A 19,136-nucleotide genomic window follows, 5' to 3' on the forward strand; every position below is an offset into this window, starting at 1 on the left:
TAAGAAGCTGAAGCTTTTCTATTGTGAATCTATTCCATTTACAGCAAGCCACGCGACAGCACCCAAAGTTGACTGGAGTATTGTAACCAAAATGAAGTCATCTGTAAGAGGAAACTATGGTTTCACTGAGGTTATTTAAAAATATTTGAATCTATCATCACATATAGTTTGAATTTGCAATGAAATATTTTGATGACACACTTGACATATTTAGTGTTCCCATTTGCAACTCATCAGATATAGAAGCCTGTGTCCACATGCAGCAAGAACAACATTCAGGCTTGGGTTGATAAGCGGTAAGTAACATGCATGCTACATAACTGCCAGGCAATGACTATTTCTAACAAGAGAGAAACTAGCCATCTCCCCTTGACATTCAATGGCAATACCATTGTCATATCTTCCACCATAATATTCTGGGGCTCACCATTGATCAGAACTTAACTGGACCAGCCATATAAATACTAGGGCTGCAAAGGCAGGTAAGAGGCTGGAAATCTGAGCCGAGTAACTCATCTCTTGACCCTCTAAAGCCTGTCCACCATCTATAAAGCACAAGTTAGGAGTGTGATGGAATATTCTCCACTTGCCTGGATGAGTGCAGCTCTAAAAACTCAAGCTGCTTGATACCTTCCAGGAAACATCAGCCTGTTTGATTTTCATCCCATCCACCAGCTTAAACATTCCCTCCCTCCACTACAGGCATATAGCAGCAGCAGTGTGTTCCATATAAAAGATGCACTGCAGGAACTCACCAAGTGGCTTCCGAAAGCACCTTCCAAACTTACAACCTGAAATGACAAGGATGCACATTCCCCTCCAAATCATACACTATTCTGACTTGGAATTATATTGCTTTGCCTTCACTGTCCTTGGGCCAAAATCTTTGAATTCCTTCCCTAACAGTACTATAGTGGTTCAATAAGGCAGCCCACCACCACGTTCTCAAGGTAAAAAGTATAATAGATCTTTCTAAGTTCAAAGATAAACTAAGATCTAACCTAATAACACCGAGACATTGAATGAGCTAAACAGGGTGAGATGAATTGTGATGAGTGAAGTTAAGTATTTTAAATGCTTATTTGAGAATTAGTTGGGTCTGATTGGGTTGAATTTAATTACCACATTAGGTTTTTTTAGTAGGACAAATATGCTTGTTTTTTTCAATGAATGAAAGCAACTATTTCTCTAGCATTATGTGGTTGAAGGACATCTTTTTGAAGGAAGATAATCTTTTAAAAAGATTATCTTCCTTCAAAAAGATGTCCTTCAACCACATAGGACATCTTTTTGAAGGAAGATTTTGCAAGTCATTGACTGGAATCATAATCATCAATCATAGCCAATGAGACTAATTTGTTGCATCAAAGCTGGTGAACATACAACTGTTAAATACTCAGTAAGGAACCACCCTTTTCTTTCACCCATAGAATCCACATAAAGCTTTCCATCAAGAAGGCTAGTAGGTTCTCATATAAGTCATTAGCCTTGGGTTTACTTTCTGCAGCAAGCTATGACACATGAGTTATTCTGCTATCTTCCTAAATTTTACCACAGTAAAGATGAATCATATCAGCACATGCTTGAATTCTATTTTATTCAGTAATTTTTGTTATACAGGAATGTTTCTCAGTTATTTGTTTGCATTCATTTTCAGGTGAGATTCTGTTATATCAATGGAATTTTTGCAATCAATGTTCTGCAACAAAATTCTGTGATAGTGTGTTCAATCTGGTAGATTTTCTCTTGTATCAGTCCATACCCACTCCTGTAAATGAGCCCTTAGTCCCTATGAACAGGTTGTGCCTCCAGGAAGGTAACTCAGCATTGGTTCTGGCACTAGTGCTGTCTCCCAACTCCCTCAACAGTGCAAGAAAGCATGCCACCACACTTCCTTATTCTTCCTGCCTAGTCTCGAGGCATGACTACAATTCATCCTAGCAACACTCATACTACTAACTCTTCACACAATACCATGACTAAGGATGCCTTCAAGTCTCCCAATACACACCAACTACCTTTCACAACCCAACAGCTTCCTCCCCCACTCAACTCAAATCTCACCTCTCTCTCCCAACATAATTATCACCCACTCCTTAACTGAGCAGCTTCTCCTTACAAACACCACCTTCGAAACATAGAAAATCTATGGCACAGAATGAGGCTATTTAGCCCGTTGTGTTTGTGATGACTAAGAAAGGACTATCCAGTTTAATCCCACTCCCCAGCTCTTGGTCTGTAACCCAGTAGGCTACAAGTCCATATCCAAGTATTTTTTAAATATGGTGAGGGTTTCTGCTTCTACATCCTCTCAGACCGTCCCCCATCACCCTTTGCCTGAAATAATTCTCTTCAAGTTCTCTCTAATCCTTTAAGCACTTTCTTAAAATCTATGGCCCCGTTTATTGACCCCTCTCCTACCCATCTATCCAGGCCTCCCATAACTTTATACACCTTAATTCAAACTTCCCTCTGCCTCTTCTGTTCGAACCCCGCCCGCCCCCCCTCCACCCCACCCACCTACCTACCTACCTACCTATCTACCTACCTACCTACCCACCTACCCACCCAGCCAATATAATCTCTCCTCATAGCTTAAATTCTGTATTCCTGACAACATCCTTATAAATCTTCTCTATAACATCCCTAAAGCATATTACTTTCTGCCTCTAACACAAGGATCAGAACTGCACACCGTACTCTAGCTGTGGCTTGACTAGTGCTTTTTGCCTCCCTGCTCTAATATTCTATGCTTTGGCTAGTCAAGGAGAGTATCCCGTATGCCTTCTTAACTACCTTATCTCTCTGTCCTGCTACCTTGAGGGATCTGTGGACATACACTCCAAAGTCCCTCTGTTCCTTTAAACTTTTCATGGTCTACTGTGTGTTCTCTCGCTTTGTTTGCCCTTCCCAAATGCATTATGTCACATTTTTTCAGGTGGAATTCCATTTGCCATTTCTCTGTCCTTTGGACCAGTCCATTGATATCATCCTGCAGATTACAGCTTTCTTCCTCACTATCAATCACACGGCCAATTTTCATGTCAACTGCAGACTTCTTAACCAGACTACATTTAAGTCTTACTAAGTGATACAGATCACAAAAATCAAGGAACCAGGTTCTGAGTCCTGTGGAATCCCACAGGAAACCACCTTCTAGTCACAAAAAGACCAATTGACCGTTACCCTTTGCTTACTTCCATTGAGCTAATTTTGGATTCAACTTGCCACTTGCCTTTGGATCCCATGAACTTTGAATTTTCTGCTTGCCAAAAGCCTTGCTAAGCTTCATGTAGGTTATAAATGCACTACCCTTATCAGCCCTCATTGTTAATGTACTCAAAAAATTCAATTAAGTTAGTCAGACACAATCTTTCCTTAACAAATCCATTCTGAATGTACTTTATTAATCCGTGTCTTTCTGATGAGGATTTGTACAATCCCTCAGAAATGTTTCCCTTAATTTGCTCACCATTGAGGTTAAACTGATTGTCTTGCAATTACTCAGGCTCTCCCTTCCTCCTTTTTTAAATAAAATTACAATGTTAGCTGTCCACCAGTCCTCTGGCACCATGCCTGTAGCATGGAAAATGATGGCCAGACCCTCCTCTATTTCTTCACTTGCTTCTCTTAGTAACCTGGGGTACATTTCATCTGGGCCTGGTGTTTTATTGAATCCCTTGAGACCTCCTTCCTCACTATGCCTATCTCGTCCAATATTCCTTCTCTTTGACTATAATGCCTTCATTGTCCTCCTCTTTTGTGAAGACAGTTGCAAATTATTCCTTAAGAATATGTTCCTCCTTCACCCTTTCCTTGGTTATCATTTTGCTCTTTGTTATAGAGTTGATCTTGAGGCAACTTTTCTTAGTGGAAACATTTAACTTTATTTACAAAACAGCAGCAGCAACTACACATATGCATCAAAATCCATAACTTTTTTTTTAAAAAGAGCGTGGAGAGCGAGGGGAGTTCATTTTAAAAAGAGCGTGGAGAGCGAGGGGAGTTCATTTTAAAAAGAGTGCGGAGATTGAAAATAAAAGGAGGGGAAGCTGAAGAGGAGTTGAAGTGTGTGAGTGGCCCAGTGAAGGACTGGAGCTTAAAGGCTTTGGCTCGAGAGGCTGCGGCGAGCAGAGGCTGAGGACGAGCTTGCTCCCAGTGGGATAGGGCCAGGTAAGTTCCTTTAAGTAAATTAGGAGTAGGTAATGGAGGTAGCAGTTGGGGCAGTCGAGTGCTCCGAATGCAGCATGTGGGAAGTCAGGGACAGCACAATTGTCCCTGATGACTACACCTGCAAAAGGTGCATCCAGCTGCAGCTCCTGAGAAGCCGAGTTAGGGAACCAGAGCTGGAGCTGAATGAACTTCGGATCATACGGGTGACAGAGGCAGTAATAGACAGGAGTTTCAGGGAGACAGTCACCCCTAAAACTCAGGAGGCAGGCAGTTGGGTGAATGTCAGGAGAGAGAAGGGGAATAGACAGAATGAGCAGAGCACCTCTGTGGCCGTTCCCATCAACAATAGGTATACCGTTTTGGATACTGTTGGTGGGGACGACCTACCAGGGACAAGTTGTAGTGGTCGTGTCTCTGGCATTGAGGCTGGACCCTCAGCTCAGAAAGGATGGAAGAAAAAGAGGAGAGCAGTAGTGATAGGGGATAAAATAGTTAGGGGGACAGATAAGAGGTTCTGTGGCAGAGATCAAGAATCCCAGATGGTCTGTTGCCTCCCTGGTGCCAGGGTCCACGATATCGCGGATCGAGTTCTCAGTATTCTCAGGAGGGAGGGTGAGCAGCCAGATGTCGTGGTCCATGTAGGGACCAATGACGTGGTTAGGAAGGAGGAGGAGGTCCTGCGAAGAGGGTTTAGGGAGTTAGGGGCAAAGTTGAAGGACAGGACCTCCAGGGTTGCGATCTCAGGAGTGCTACCCATGCCACATGCTAGTGAGGGTAGAAATAGGAGGATAATGCAGCTAAATATGTGGCTAAGGAGATGGTGCAGGAGGGAGGGCTTCATGTATCTGGACAATTGGGCTCTGTTCTAGGGAAGGTGGGACCTGTTCCGACGGGACGGTTTGCACCTGAACTGGAGGGGAACTAACATCCTTGCGGGTAGGTTTGCTAGTGCTGCTCCGGTGGGGGTTAAACTAGATTTGCAGGGGGAGGGGAACCAGGGTGTTAGAGCTGATAGTGAGGTGGAGGAGGATAAAGGTCAAGTGAGGAATGCATGTATAGACAGAAATCAAAGGTTTGTATAGGATAGAAATGTTCTCAGGTGCATCTATTTCAATGCAAGGAGTATTGTCGGAAAGGCAGATGAGCATAGGGCGTGGATTGGCACGTGGGATTACGACATTATTGCTATTAGTGAGACTTGGTTGCAGGAGGGGCAGGACTGGCAGCTCAATGTTCCGGGGTTCCGTTGTTTCAGACGTGATGGGGGGAGGGATGAAAGGGGGAGGAGTGGCATTACTAGTCAGGGAAAATATCACAGCTGTGCATAAGGAGGACAGCCCGGAGGTCTCGTCTACAGAGGCCATATGGGTGGAGCTGAGGAACGGGAAAGGTGTGACCACACTAATAGGGTTGTATTATAGACCGCCCAATAGTCAGAGAGAATTAGAGGAGCAAATCTGTAGAGAGATAGCAGACCGACGTGAGAAACAGAAAGTTGTGATAGTAGGAGATTTTAACTTTCCACATATTGACTGGGACTCCCACACTCTAAATGGGTTGGATGGCTTGGAGTTTGTCAAATGTGTCCAGGAAAGTTTTCTAAATCAATATATAGAGGTATCAACGAGAGAGGATGCAATACTTGATCTCTATTAGGGAACCAGACAGGTCAGGTGACAGAAGTATGTGTAGGCGAACATTTTGGGTCCAGTGACCACGATGTCATTAGTTTTAAGTTAATTATAGATAAGGATAGGTCTGGTCCTCGAGTTGAGATTCTAAATTGGAGAAAGACCAATTCTGTGGAAATGAGAAAGGATCTAGGATGAGTGGATTGGAATAAGTTGTTTTCTGGCAAGGATGTGTTCAGTAAGTGGAAGGCATTCAAAGGCGAAATTTTGAGAGTGCAGATTTTGCATGTTCCTGTCAGGATTAAAGGCAAAGTTAACAGACATAGGGTACCTTGGTTTTCAGGGGATATTGGTGATCTGGTTAAGAAGAAGAGAGAGGTGTATAGCAGGTATAGGCAACAAGGAGCAAATGAGGTACTTGTCGAGTATAGAAAATGTAAGAAAATACTAAAGAAAGAAATCAGGAAGGCAAAAAGAAGACATGAGGTTGCTTTGGCAGATAATGTGAAGGTAAACCCAAAGGGTTTCTACAAGCATATTAAAAGTAAAATGATAGTAAGGGACACAATTGGTCCCCTTGAAGATCAGAGTGTTTGTCTATGTGTGGAGCCTCATGAGATGGGGGAGATCTTAAACAGTTTTTTTGCATCAGTATTTACTCAGGAAACTGGCATAGTGTATAAGAAAGGAAGGGAAACAAGCAGTAGTGTCATGGAACATATAGAGATTAAAGAGGTGGAGGTTCTTGCTGCTTTACATCGAATAAAGGTAGATAAATCCCCTGGGCCTGACATGATATTCCCTCAGACCTTGAGGGAGACTGGTATAGAAATTGCAGGGGCCCTGGCAGAAATATTTAAAATGTCCTTAGCCTCGGGTGAGGTGCCGGAGGATTGGAGGATAGCTCATGTTGTTCCGTTGTTTAAAAAAGGCTCCAAAGATAAACCAGGTAATTACAGGCCAGTGAGCCTGACGTCAGTAGTAGGTAAATTATTGGAAGGTGTTCTGAGAGATCGGATGTACAATTATTTGGACAGCCAAGGGCTGATTAAGGGTAGTCAGCATGGCTTTGTACGTGGTAGGTCGTGTTTAACGAACCTTGTAGAGTTTTTCGAGGAGGTTACCAAGAAAGTAGATGAAGGAAAGGCTGTGGATGTTGTCTACATGGACTTTAGTAAGGCCTTTGACAAGGTCCCACATGGGAGTTTATTTCAGAAGGTTCAGACACTTGGTATCCATGGAGAGGTTGTAAACTGGATTCAAAATTGGCTGTGTGGGAGAAGACAGAGAGTGGTAGTGGATGATTGCTTTTCAGATTGGAGGTCTGTGACTAGTGGTGTGCCTCAGGGATCCGTGCTGGGACCATTGTTGTTTGCTGTCTATATCAATGATTTGGATGATAATGTGGTAAATTGGATCAGCAAGTTTGCTGATGACATTAAGATTGGAGGCGTTGTGGACAGCGAGGAAGGCTTTCAAAACTTGCAGAGAGATCTGGACCAACTGGAAAAATGGGCCAGAAAATGGCAGATGGAATTTAATGCAGAAAAGTGTGAGGTGTTGCATTTTGGAAGGACAATCCAAGGTGGGACATACACAGTAAATGGTAGGGCACTGAGGAATGCGGAAGAACAAAGGGATCTGGGAGTTCAGATACATAATTCCCTGAAAGTCACAGGTAGACAGGGTTGTAAAGAAAGCTTTTGGCATACTGGCCTTCATAAATCAAAGTATTGAGTATAGGAGTTGGGATGTTATGGTGAGGTTATATAAGACATTGGTGAGGCCAACTTTGGAGTATTGTGTGCAGTTCTGGTCGCCTAACTGCAGGAAGGATATCAGTAAGATTGAGAGAGTGCAGAGAAGATTTACTAGGATGTTGCCGGGTCTTAAGGAGTTGAGTTACAGGGAAAGATTAAACAGGTTAGGACTTTATTCCTTGGAGCATAGAAGGATGAGGGGAGATTTGATACAAGTTTACAAAATTATGAGGGGTATAGACAGAGTAAATGCGAGTAGGCTCTTTCCACTTAGATTAGGAGAGATAAACACGACAGGACTTGGCTTTAGGGTGAAAGGGGAAAGGTTTAGGGGGAACATTAGGGGGAACTTTTTCACTCAGAGTATGGTGAGAGTGTGGAACGAGCTGCCATCTGACGTGGTAAATGTGGGCTCACTCTTAAGTTTTAAGAATAAATTGGATAGATACATGGATGGGAGAGGTCTGGAGGGTTATGGACTGGGTGCAGGTCAATGGGATTAGCGGAATAATATTTCGGCACAGACTAGAAGGGCCGAATGGCCTGTTTTCTGTGCTGTAGTGTTCTATGGTTCTATGGTTCTAACTCTCCTGTAGAGGTTCCCTGCCTTGTTAACACATTGGTTTACACAGGTCATGTGATATTACAACACAGGATTATTCTTAAAGCTATAGTCCTACATTTCCTGAAACTATAATTACTATATTCCTCCCCTTTTAACTTTTCTGTATATTTTGTATTTACAAGGATATTTATCTCATGGCATTACAATATTTACACAGGTCATGAAATTTCAAGTTCAGTATTTCAGGTGGTTTCCTGATCCGTGTGGAACATTGCAGCTCCACAACTTCAGATTCTTCTGTAGAAAACACATTCTCTGGAACCTCAGAAACATCAGGTACCCCATTAGGCACAATCAGTTCAGTGTCTTGCACTCTGACAGAGACATGTCTGTCCTTGGTTGAGCAACTGCAACAGGAACTACTGGTTCAGTAATGGTTACAGGTGGAAAATCATTTTGTTGGGGTATCTCTCTTTTTCTTAAATGATTCACATGCTTAAGGGTGACCCGGCCCTTCACTTCCACATGGTATGACAATGGACCGGTCACAGAACTCACTTTAACAGGTAACCATTTCGGTCCTCCACCGAAATTCTTTACATATACTGCTTCTCCGACAGTAAATTGTTGCTCATGACTATACAAATCATGAGTTGCTTTTCCCTTGACTTTACCCCATTTTCCCCCCAAATTGGGAAGTATTAGGCTTAGCTTTGTCTGAAGACGGCGCCTTGGTAAAAAGACAGGGGCATTTTCAGAACCCCTGGGTAAGCAAATGATGCAAACTGGTACTTGTATTGCTGGATTGACTTGTGTTTGACCAGCATTCTTATATGGTAATTCCAGTGGTTGCAAGTGAACAAATGGGACAGTCATGGGTTGCCTCTGATATAGAGTTCTAGAATGATTCACAAAATCAGAATGTTGAGCAATGCTGAAAGCCACACAATATGACTTTTTTTTTACTCAGTGCTTTATTCAGCATCCTCTTTCTAAGCATTGTCTTCTTTTCACTGCAGAGTTTAGTACCGGCTTTCTTTTTGACTTCATTGTTGGCCAGGCTTCTCTCAGATGCAATCTCAACTTGTCTTAGTTCAGTAGTTGAGCTACCCATGACTTCATTATCTACTCGCATCTCGGAAAGTTCTTCCACTTTTGCTTTCAGAGCTTCTTTAGCTTCATTTAGCTGATTCTTCAGCTTTTCTGTCTTCTTCTTGTATCTGTTGGCTTCCTCCTGGAGCCTTGATCATTGCTGCGTCTTCTCTGCCAACTGGCTCTTTAGTTTGTTCAGAGAGGTGTTAAATTTTTCGTGTTTCTCTTCAAAATTTTTTAGAGGCACAAATTTTGATTGGAGGGATCCTTATTGTGTGTGGAGGCCTTTCAACAGGTTTTCCTTTTCTTTGAGAAGTTCACTCACCTCACCTTAAACTCTCTCATTCAGCAGAAGCTCTTTGTGTTTCTTCTGCTGTGCTTTCATGTCATTGTTTAAAACATTCTCCATTTGTTCAGGTTGCTGAATGTTTACATGCTGCCTTTTCATCCTGTTGCAGTCCTTGGACTCTCCAGGCTCTTTCTGAAGTACTTTGCCTTGTTCCTTTTTCAAGACAGGAACTCTTCCAGCTTCCTTTTGAAATTGCACTGGCCAATCAAGATTAATTTCCCTCAACCAAATTCGACCTAGAAGGCTTGGTTCTCTACCTTTTAATACCATGACTGGTAGCTGAGCTGACTGGTGTCTATAATGAACAGTTGCTCTGGTGATACCTTTTACTTGGATTTTTTCACCTGTGTACTTTTTCAAATTGGCAGATGTTTGTTCCAAATTTAATTGTTGATCATCTTTGTTTAAAGATCTGAAAGTGTGTTCTCCTTTACAGTGGTAGAAGCACCTGTGTCTACTTCCATTTTTAATGGTTTACCATTCACTTGCACTGTAACAAATATTGGCTCTGTCTTCCCAACTTACACATTGAATAATGAATAAATGTCAGAATTGGTTGCTTCTGGCTCTTCTACATTATAGACTTTATTGAACTTCATTTGTTGTTTGGAGGCCTGTTTAAATCTCACTCTGCACTGTCTCAGTAAGTGTCCACATTCGGCTTTTTTAAACTGCCAATCGCCAGAAGACTGATTGTTTCCATGCTAATGAAAGTTATTTTTTGATTTAGATGCTAAGCTGTTTCCTCTCATTTTTTGGTTAGCGGGGACTGTTTCCCAAGTCCCGGCTTTTCGCACCACTTTCGGCTGACTGGTCCCACCTGACTAGGAGAAAGGCGCCATTTTGCACCTCTTGAATTGCTTGAGAATCCCTTACAGCGCTTTCCATCGCCAGCGCTATTTCTAACGCTTTCTTAAAATCAAGATTTACTTCAGCCAGCAATCTTTGCTGAATACTGTCTTCCTGCACACCACATACTAAACAATAACAACAACAAAAATACCTGGAGAAACTCAGCAGGTCTGACAGCATCTGCGGAGAGGAACACAGTTAACGTTTCAAGTCCAAATGACTCTTCATTAGAACTAAGAAAAAATAGAAGAGGTGAAATATAAGCTGGTTTAAGGGGGGGTGGGGGGGTGGGGGGCTGGGGGTGGGACAGGTAGAGCTGGATAGAGGGCCAGTGATAGGTGAAGATAACCAAAAGATGTCATAGACAAAAGGACAAAGAGGTGTTGACGGTGGTGATATTAGCTAAGAAATGTGCTAATGGTGACACTAAGGGTAGAAAGCAGGACGAGCAAGGTACAGATAGCCCCAGTGGGGGTGGGTTGGGGGGAAGGGATCAAAATAGGCTAAAAGGTAGAGATAAAACAATGGATGGAAATATATATAAAAATAATGGAAATAGGTGGGAAAAGAAAAATATATATAAATTATTGGAAAAGGGGGATCGGAAATGGGGTGGGGATAGAGGAGAGAGTTCATGATCTAAAGTTATTGAACTCAATATTCAGTCCAGAAGGCTGTAAAGTGCCTAGTCGGAAGATGAGGTGCTGTTCCTCCAGTTTGCGTTGGGCTTCACTGGAACATTGCAGCAGGCCAAGGACAGACATGTGGGCATGAGAGCGTGGTAGAGTGTTGGAAATGGCAAGCGATAGGGAGGTGTGGGTCATGCTTGATGACAGACTGCAAGCTGAACACTTACACAAAGATGCTAGGCCTGTCCCCTCAACCTCCCCGCCCCTTGACCAAATGCAGCCTGCATCACATTAGGCACCACATGGTCTAACCTTCCATTGCAAGGAGGCTCAAGCACGTGGAGTGCAGAGGGCAGCAGATGGTTCATTGCCATACTACCTTGAAGCTCCCCTCCCAGCATGTCATCACCCTGACTTTGACATGTCCTGGAGTTCCAGCACTGCGCCTAGGTGCAGCTCCTCCAGGTTGCACCCAAAACAGTCATGTGGGTCTTAGTGTACCAAATGCTGCTGGGGCAGAGCCCATCTCTTCACCACCCTCTCAGGGTGACCCATGGTATGGTGTCCAGAGCTAGACTTGATGCCCTCAGGCACTTGCACAAACTGATGTTCTGGGTCTCATGCCTACAATCCAATCCTTCATATGCCATAGCTAGGTAACCTATGATACTTAACTGTTGGCCCATCCAGCGAAGGACACATGCCGTCAATGATTCAATGCAGTAACTACGCTCAGACTTGGGGGATGGGGACATGGTGCCGGGGGGAAGGCCTACCTGCTGGATGGTACTCACCCTTCCAGAGCACAACAAGTCGTTGAAGCGCTTGCAACACTGGATCCAGGTGCACTGCACCACGTCGCAGGATCTCACCATCTCCACCACCTCCTCCCAGGCACATTTGGCCATGTTGGGGGGGTCTCCTCCTCCCATCCTGGGGTACAAGCACCTCCCGTTGTGCTGCTACTTCCTCGAGGAGGGCAGCAAGGCAATCATCACAAAAATGAGGGGCACAGTGCCCCCCTGCCCTACCCTCCAGCCTGGCCTTCTCACCAGCAGCGCTCTGGGAAGCCCTTCCACTGGCTGTGATTCACAGCCTTTGAAAGGCTGCAGCAGCTTTTTAAACAGGCCCCCGGGTCGCCATTGGACCCGGCAGTCATAGTTGTCCCACCGCCGCCCGCCCACTCCCGCTGTCCCCGGGAGTCGTGTTTCATGTGGGTGGGCCTTAATTGGCTCGCCCGCGTAAAATAGCAGCGCAGACCCGATTGCAGGCTGCCCGCCTGTGCCCGCTCCTGCACCGCCCGCCCGACAAGCAGAAAATTCTGTCCTTTATTTCCAAGACAACGGCAACAACTACATTTATGCATCAAACTCCATGACTAAAGGAGAACTCCCTTGTGGAGGTTCCCTGTGCTATTAACACATTGGTTTACACAGATCATGTGATCTTACAACACAGGTGTATTCTTAAAGCCACAGTCCTACATTTCCCAAAACAATAATTACTACACTGTTTATGTGTTTATAAATTATCTTTGGGTTTTCTTTGATTTACTTGCCAATATTTTTTCATGTTCTTGCGTTGTTTATTATCCTCTCACTCACCCACTCATTCATCCATTCACTAACTCCCACTCATTCATGAAAAATATGAGACCTTTAAAAACTTATCTGACTAAGGCAGCTAGTACTGTAAAAAGTGGCTGTGTCCTCTCCTTCCTTCAACTCTCTACACTTGTTGGACAAACCTTGGAAAGACTGTACTGCGCCATTTCTGTTTCAGCCAGAATCAAAGCCCCAGCTGAAAATGGGTAGTGCCTTTGGGTGCAGGCAGTGGCAATGTGCCCAGCAATGCCGCTGACTGGAAGATCTGGGCCATTGCAGGCTCAGACTAGCAGATACACCCTTCAGGACTCAGCCTGCTCAGTCAGTAGTAATGCTACCAAGCCACTCTTGGTGATAGACATTGAAGTTCCCCACCCAGAGTACATGTTGTTCCCTTGCTTCAGGGGTTTCTTCCTGTCTTGTTCAACATAGAGGAGCTCTGGTCCATCCTTTGAGAGAGGGTTGTACGTGGTAATAAGCAGGAGGTTTCCGTGCCCTTGTTTAACCTGATGTTCATGGAGTCCAGAGTTCATGTTGAGGCTTTCTAAATTCTTGCTAAAGCTACACAAGGCACTAGTTAGACCACACCTAGAATACTGTAAACAGTTTTGGTCCCCTTATCTAAGGAAAGATATACTGGCTTTGGAGGCAGTCCAGAGAATGTTCACTAGGTTGATCCCAGGTATGGAGGGATTTTCTTATGAGGAGAGGTTGAGAAGGCTGGGCCTGTACTCATTGGAGTTTAGAAGAATGAGAGGCGACCTTATTGAAACATATAAGATTCTTAGGGGGTTTGACAGGGTAGATGCTGAGAAGTTGTTCCACTTGTGGGAGAGTCCACGACCAGAGGGCATAATCTCAGAGTAAGGGGTCACCTATTTAAAACAGATGAGGAGGAATTTCTTCTCTCAGAGGGCAGTGAATTTGTGGAATTCTTTACCGCAGAGGGCAGTAGAGGCTGGGTTGTTAAGTATATTCAAGGCCGAGTTAGACAGATTGTTAATCAGCAAGGGAATCTAGGGTTATGGAGAAAAGGCAGGCAAGTGGAGGACTATTAAATCAGCCATGATCTCAATGAATGGTGGAGCAGGCTCAATGGGCCGAATGGCCTAATTCTGCTCCTAAGTCTTATGGTCTTATGGTCTTTCCAGGGCCACTCCCTCCTGACTCTATACCACTATGCCAGCGCCTATGGTGGGTCTGTCTTGCTGGTGTCACAGGACATGCCCAGGGATGGTGATGAAGGATCTGGGACATTGTCTGTAAGGTATGTTTCAATGAGTGTGACCATGTCGGGCTGTTGCCTGGCTTGTCTGTGGGATAACTCTTCCAATTTTAGTACAATTTTGGTTCAACGTTATTGAAGGTGACTTTGTAGGATCGAGTGAACTGGGTGTGCCTTCATCATATTCAGTGCCAATAAAGTATTTCAAAGCTAAGTCATTTATATTTTAACCAGTTTGGCAGCGAGTATCCTTTTTTTTCTGTTTTGATGCCATAAATTCTGATTTCCTACTGCAAATGTTTCAGATTATATGTGAGCTTCCAACATGTCGACAGCTCATGAAAACTCACCTTTGACCCTCTGTCCTTGAAAACTGCCGCTCCATTTTCAACCATCCTTTCCTCTCCAAAGTCCTTGATCCTGTTGTTGCCTTCCAAATCCTTGCCTGAAACTCAAGATTTTAATCTCTCCAATTAGGTTTCAACCACTACTACAGCACTTAAAAGGCCCTAATTAAAGTCACAAATGACCTCTCCGCATGCTTTGACATGGTTAACCACTCCATCCTCCTCCAACACATCTCCTTTATGTTGTTGTGGTCACTTTGACAAATGGGCCACAGGAGTCTCAGGTACAGTTCACAATCATTTATTCGAGCAATTGCAAGGGGCGAACCATCTCAATGCAGCTTGAGATAGCATTCTGCTAAATTACAAGTGTTCAACATATTTATAGATTATTGGTCACATACAAGAACAGTTTCCAGATTCCAGTCTCGTCAACATATAGGTTTACATTAAGTAGACATCTCTGGTAACATGCATCATATGTCCCTATTTTCACCCAGGCAGAGACCTTCCCTCCTATCTAAGCTGGGACCATCTGTCCTTCTCCTGTCTGTTGAAGAGCACACTTAATCTATTGCCATCCTCTGACTCCAGTCCGGTTCCCAAAGCCTTTCCGTTGCTTACAGGCCCTAAGGCTGTTCAAGGTTAATCCGGTAACCTTTAACTGTTAATGTGCTTGGTAGCCCTGGCTGCCTGGAGATTTTAAGTAATTCATTCCCTTTCAATAAATTCTCCCTTACCATAAATTCTTACTTACTTTCTTCCCCCTAACAATGTCAAGGTCAGTGAGACTGCCCATACCTGCTTCCACTCTTAGATCATACTCAGCGCATCTCCAACATTAGCTTCTCTCCATCACCCACTCCTGCATCATTAACTCCACAGAACCTCCCAAGGATCTATTCTTGGCACATGCCTCTGCCTCCTTTTGATCCTGTTCTGCAGCAACATCATCTGAAGAATTGGGCCAGGTTCTACGTATCTATTAATGACATGCAGATCTACCTTGCCCGATCTCTCTTGACCCCACGACTGTCTATGTATTGTCAGAATGCTTCTTTGATGATTTATAACTACTGTAACTAAATATTGGAAAGACCAGGGCCCTCTTCGGCCTGATTGCATCCTCTTCACAGTCACTGTCTCAGGTTGAGCCTGTTTTTTTACACCCTTGGCATCCTACCTGACCCCCAGCTGAGCTGCTGACTCCATATCCATCACCATCAACAGCTACAGGTTAGCTGCTGTGCAAATTGTTACCTCCAGACCTTATTTTTCCAATGCTCTCCTGGCGAATCTTCCATTCTCCTAAAATTTTTCTGCCAATAGCCAGTACTCAATCCATCACAAATCCTGCTCATCCGTCAACCCTGTGCTCCCAAATGTGTCAAATTTAAAATTCTCATCTTTCTGTTTTGCGCACCTGCCATGCCCCTGATTATCTCAGTAACCTTCTCCAGTCCTGCTACTAAGAACTCTGTATCCTTCCAATTCTCCCCTTATTCCCTTGGCCCCTCTTAATATTCCCTCTTTGACTCTTTTATTTTCATCTCATGTACCTTGGCACATCTTTTGCATTAAAATCATTATATAATTGCAAACTGTTGTCGAACTATTATACTAAGATTATGCAAGAAAGCTGGAGGTGGCATTTTTGTGACATGGGCCTGAATTTTACCCTTGGCGGGTGCGTGCAATCGGCGGGCCTGTGGCCAGCCGGGAAATGGACAGCGGACTGCGATTGGCCCTTGACCACAATTTCACGCTGACTAGACATTAATTGGCCAGCCAGCATGAAACACGTGCAGAATAGCTCAGCGCTGCTGGGGTGGGGGCGGGAAGAGAGTGGGTGATGATGTCACTGCAGAAGCAGATGAGCACCGTGAGAGAGCTCCCTGAAGGCAGACAGCAGCCTCAGGAAGCTGCAGACGTGAAAATAATTAAATAAAGGTGCAATAAAATGTCCATGCAGCACAATCAGGCACCTGAAAGCATGCCTCATAAAAATGCTGTCCACAGATATTTATTTTTATTTTATTTCATAATGGGGATTTCATCCCACACTTGGATGATGTTTGATAAAAAAGGTAAAGGCCGCCTGGTAAGCTTGGATAGGCCATGAAAAATCGCAGACAATTGCGCTGTTAATGGGCTTAACTGTCGAATTAATTGTTGGTGGGCGTGCTTCTGACTTTTGTGTGCGCCTGCCAAGCAAAATATCTCGCAGGATTGTAAGCCCGATCGGGTTGGGCGCACACCCGTCCACGGACCGTAGAATTTTACCTATGGCGGTTGAGTCAAGATTACTGGAGCATTGCACGTGCACATACATCAACCCAAGTAATAGTGCCTCACCTTCCCACTATCAGCTGTAACAACAAAAGTCATATGCAATAGAGAGCTCCTCTAAAATGTGTTAATTCATAAATCCCCAATATTGAAGTATTTTTTGGTGATGCAAGTGTGATGTTCCAAACTGATATGGTCGATTTCTTAACATGGGGTTGTCAATTTAACGTCAAAATGATATGTCCATCTATTCGCTGCAATTTGATTGACAATGTGTAAAATGCTTCACCTCTGACCTTGAAAGGTGTTCAGAAAATAAGCAGATTTCCCTGTGCACTGCAAAATCAATATTTTACTTACTTTTCATTGTTGGTCAACAATCATTGCACTAAACCATTCTTCGATATGGGATAATTGCATCACATTTTATTCGTTTCTTGTTGACACCACAAGCGTTTTGCAGCAAGCGAGCATGAAGTGGATGGAGCAGGTCATTCTAATTGGGTGCATCAAGATTGGACATTGACACTTTATCGAGCTGATCAAGCCGGGGAAGGTTCTCTCAGTTTGGAAAAACAAACATCACTGGAACTATTACCTGGAGTACTTAAGCTCCTGGTCTGCTGGAATATGCTCAGCTTTGTCATCTTTTCCTGTTTTTATTCTGCTCATTTCTCAGTTATTCACATTTTCTCTGTGTGTTTTATACTAATTTATTTATTATGCTTCTTTCTATTGTAATGGACAAGGGAGAGGGATAGACAGAAACCCCCAAGTCCCTTTCCCTTCTGTCCATAATCAGTGTACAGAAGTTTAATTTTGATAACGCAAGATGACACAATCTTTCTTTGCAGCTGTGATGTTGTTGCTAGTGTTCTGCAGACTGCCTGGTCTCCCTCACTCTCAGTTTTTTGAGAAATGGATTTCAAAATCAGAGGGCAGTTTCAATCACATGATGAATGGCCATTGATACATGGTAGAAGGCAAATGATGGTCTTTCATAGTGAAGGAGCTTTAGTCACATGGCCGAAAGCCAATGATTAACAATAGAAGGTGGTCTTTCGCACTTCATTATAAATACTCAGCATATGTTGCCCATCCATGAGTGACTTGCTAGGCCATTTCAGAGGGTAGTTAAATGTTAACCACATTGCTGTGGATCTGGAGTCACATGTAGGCCAGACCAGATAGAGATGGCAGAGTTCCTTCCCTAAAGGACATTCTTTTTTTTCACAACAATCAATGGGGCCAATAATGAGACTAGCTTTCAATTTCAGAACTTTAAAAAAATTTATTGAATTTAAATCCCACCAGCTGCCATAGTGGGATTTGAACCCATGCCACAAGACAATTCATCAGAGTCTCTGGATTACTAGTCCAGGGACGTTTCCACTACACCACCATCTCCCCCAAGCCTTGGAAATAGCAGGTGTGAAATTCCGCTGAAGGGTGCTGTTTAGGGCTGTCCATTCAAGGGAGACCCCTGCACATTATAATCCAATTTGGAACTTTCCAGAAAGCTTGCTAGGCTGTTGAAGTTGCAAAAGTCAGGTGACCCCTTGGCAACCAGCTTACAGATCATCAGGGTCCAACCTAAAACAAAACAGTTTTTAAAAACATTGTAGTAGCTTCCTGCCTGCACTGGGATGACCCTATTGCCTTATGTTCATATCACTTCAGCCATTTAACCATCCCCAGTTTTCCATTTAAGCACTTGACAGGCCATTCTACTTCTCTCTTGAATTCTTACTTCACTTTGTTCCAGTTTTTTAATAAATTTTTTTCTGTTCTATCGAAATTTTCACATCTGAAATATTAAATCCCTGATCCTTTCACAAATGCTATCTGACAAACTGAGTGTTCTCATCAGCATTTTCTGTTTTTGTGTGAAGTTTGTCTTAATACTCTCAGGGTATTGAGCTGCAGTTATCTGAGGAGTGGGGGTGGGGGATCTGGATAATTTGATTGACTGCTTAAACAAGCTATTAAAGGACTAGAGCTATGAGCAGAAATGTGTTTTGTTTTTATAAGAGATTAACCACTTGAGGAGATTCAAAAGCATTGATGCTTTCATGAATGGGAGACTTTTTTTACTATCATGTCCGTATAGCGAGAACTATATTAGATTTTTAGAAGTTTTTTTTCATCTCCACATGGCTGCCACGGTCTGCTCTTGGTGGATACTGGGTGAGTTTGTATTGAGTTGGTATGGGGGCTATGAGGGGCCATGGGAGGTGGGTTCGGCGGGGTGTGTGGGTGAGAGGTTGTCATGGGTGAGGGCTGGAGGGCCTAATATCTTCTAAAACGATTGGGACCAAGTTCCAAAGAACCAGGGTGCGCCTTCTAACCAGCAAGTATTAGCACTTGCCTGCCTAGCATCTCCTAGCATCGACTTCCGGGGTCAGCAGGCCTGACTTCATCCCCCACCCCGAGTGAAAATCTTGCGAGTCAGCACATGTTTTACGGAGGCAGGTATGGCAATTTGGGAAATTTCACGACTCGAGCTATCTGCCTCAGTAGCCAAAATGCAGCCCATAGAGTAATTACAGCATAGACACAGACTATTTGGCCTATTCAATCCCTGCCAGATCTCTGTACAGAAACCCAATATGTCCCCTCT

The 19,136-nt window shown here is 43.7% G+C and overlaps 1 pseudogene; it reads right to left on the minus strand.

The window, feature by feature from the left end:
• The window catches only part of LOC121275688, a 46,136-nt pseudogene extending 28,973 nt beyond the window's left edge, over positions 1-17,163 (minus strand).
• Between the last annotated feature and the right edge of the window lie 1,973 nt (positions 17,164-19,136).

Source organism: Carcharodon carcharias, chromosome 1 (assembly GCF_017639515.1).
Source record: "Carcharodon carcharias isolate sCarCar2 chromosome 1, sCarCar2.pri, whole genome shotgun sequence".
NCBI classification, from domain to species: Eukaryota; Metazoa; Chordata; class Chondrichthyes; order Lamniformes; family Lamnidae; genus Carcharodon; species Carcharodon carcharias.